Here is a 2,326-nt window from a genome sequence, read left to right on the forward strand (position 1 = left end):
ATTAAGAAGCACATGCTGCCCTTCTCTGAAAGTTTCATTGAGGCACAAGTAGGGCAAACACTGCTTTCCAATTAGAATCCTGCTGTTTGCCAGGACTTGACAATGACTAATTACAGTCCTAAATGACTTATTATGTTTGAATGCATGATTATTTATAAATACATTTTAAGAGCTGCATCATAGAATCATTCTCGGTTTAAATATGAAAGGCTACTTTTGTGCAAAGGGCAAAAACCTGTTGAACACCTTGAAGTCAAAGAAAAAAGACATTTTAATGTCAACATTAGAGTTAGCTTAGCCAACCGTTACCTTACAAAGCAAAAAAGAAAAAAAAAAAAAAAGAGTAAGTGGTTTGTAATAATGAAGTTGGAAGAGGATAAATATTAGGTTTCAATTTTGGCTCTACTGACAATAAAACTTATCTCCATAGGATTTTTAGAGGCCTTCGTTGTTCTTAATATATATAAGTGTCACCTTAGGGTCATTGTGAGAATTAAATCTGTGGTTAAAAGACATACATTGACCAGTACCTAGGACAGAACAGCACTCAGTGAATTTTAGTTTTCATTATGATTTTGTACTTGAGTGACAGTAATAATCATGAACTACAGTAGAACCTCCATAGTTGACCACCTCCTTACCTCGATCACCTCCTTAACTTGGCCTGATTTTCACAGACTGGACATGCACCGCATGTATGTATCAGTACAGTAGGCCTAGTTCCTCATGTTGAACACCTCTGTGTATTGACCACTTGTTACAGCCCTTGGGTGGTCAACTAACAGAGGTTCTACTAGTACATGGCAGATCTTGACACTGTAAAGCTGGAGCACAATTTTTGGATACATAACTGATATTTGAATTTTTGAAACATTTTGGGGAATTCACTAATTACTCATTGATCACCTTCTGTGGGTTGGGCATTGTGCTAGGCATGGGAAATAAGATGAATACCTTCTAAACCACTGAACTGGGTTCGAGTGCACTGTAAGTCAAATAGATGACTACTTTTAGAAATAGTGCAGGCTAGACAAACACATGGTGGCTGGCGTTTTGGGCATGGTGCGGTGGTGACTGAGCAATTAGCTTAGTGGTAGGCATGCACCAAGCCCAGCCAGCCACCAGGAGCCCCCCAACACACCTGTCCAGCTCAGCACCCATCAGCCGGTGCTGAGCTTGCCTCAGGCCAGGACAATGGAGAAGTATTACCTGAGCTAGAGTGTGCTCTGGAGTTCCTGGGACCGAGTGAAAGCTGCTTTTTTGTAGGGACGCCCAATGTCACTGCGTCTCCTGACCAAGAACAACAGGGTGCCCCGTTGGGCTAAGTGTCTGTTTCCTGCCAACGTTACTCACTCGGTGTACATCCTGGAGAACTCTACTGGAGACGCACAGACTCAAACCATGATCATCTTCACCAGAACATCAACCATGCCCAGCTGATGGTGGTGGAGGAACCGTGCGTTTACTGTTTGAACGCTGACAACAGCAGCTGAACCAAAATCTGCAGGGAAGCCTAGGTCTTCTGTAGCTTATTTGGCATCTCCAGAGCTGTCCAGGAATTTGGTCTCACCAGGTTCAGAAGCACCGTGACCAAGACTATGAAAGGTTTTGAATACATCTTGGCCACGCTGCGGAGTTAGGCCCCTCCCAAAACACTGGTTGAGACAGCCAAGGAAGGCAAGGAGAAGGGAGGTGGCACTGGCAGCTACAGAGAAGGCCAAGGACCCAGCCAACAAGGCAACCACCAGGAAGCAGCAGCAACAGCTTGTGTAGCCAGCCTACCACCACCACAGCACACCAGACTACTCAGCTCAATGGCCTCTGCCATCTCCCCATTGTACTCTCATTAAACATCAACTTCCAGCCCTATCCACTGCCTGGACTGTGCACTGGGGGTGGGTGTCCCATTTGGCATCCATCTGCAGTACACCAGTCAGGTTATCCATGTCTGAGCCAGGGCCTGTTATCCCTCTGTTGGGCAGCTGAGGACAGAGGAGTTGTGACCTGCCCCCATCACAGACCACATGCAGGTGAAGTGGCAATGCACACTAGATGTCAGCTCCTGGAGGGCAGGACTCTTTGTTTTGTTCTCTTATGTGTCCCAAGTACCCAGAACTATATCTAGCACATAATAGGCACTTAATAAATATTCGTTGAATTCAATTAGCCTCCTCCCCCCAAAACACTACTTTTAAACTTTAAACATTTAACAATATCTAAAACACATATGAGAGTAGAGAAGCCATTGTGTTAAACACTGTCTTTGCACACCAGGTTAAGCAAATCTTAGCTTTTCGTATATTTTTCTTACACTCATGTGGCAGAC

At 44.5% G+C, this 2,326-nt stretch overlaps 1 pseudogene; it reads left to right on the forward strand.

The window, feature by feature from the left end:
• Nucleotides 1-1,194: 1,194 nt before the first annotated feature.
• On the forward strand, nucleotides 1,195-1,773 carry LOC128575419 (PRELI domain-containing protein 1, mitochondrial-like; annotated as a pseudogene).
• The last annotated feature ends 553 nt before the right edge of the window (nucleotides 1,774-2,326 follow it).

The sequence above is a fragment of the Nycticebus coucang genome, chromosome 2 (assembly GCF_027406575.1).
Source record: "Nycticebus coucang isolate mNycCou1 chromosome 2, mNycCou1.pri, whole genome shotgun sequence".
NCBI classification, from domain to species: domain Eukaryota; kingdom Metazoa; phylum Chordata; class Mammalia; order Primates; family Lorisidae; genus Nycticebus; species Nycticebus coucang.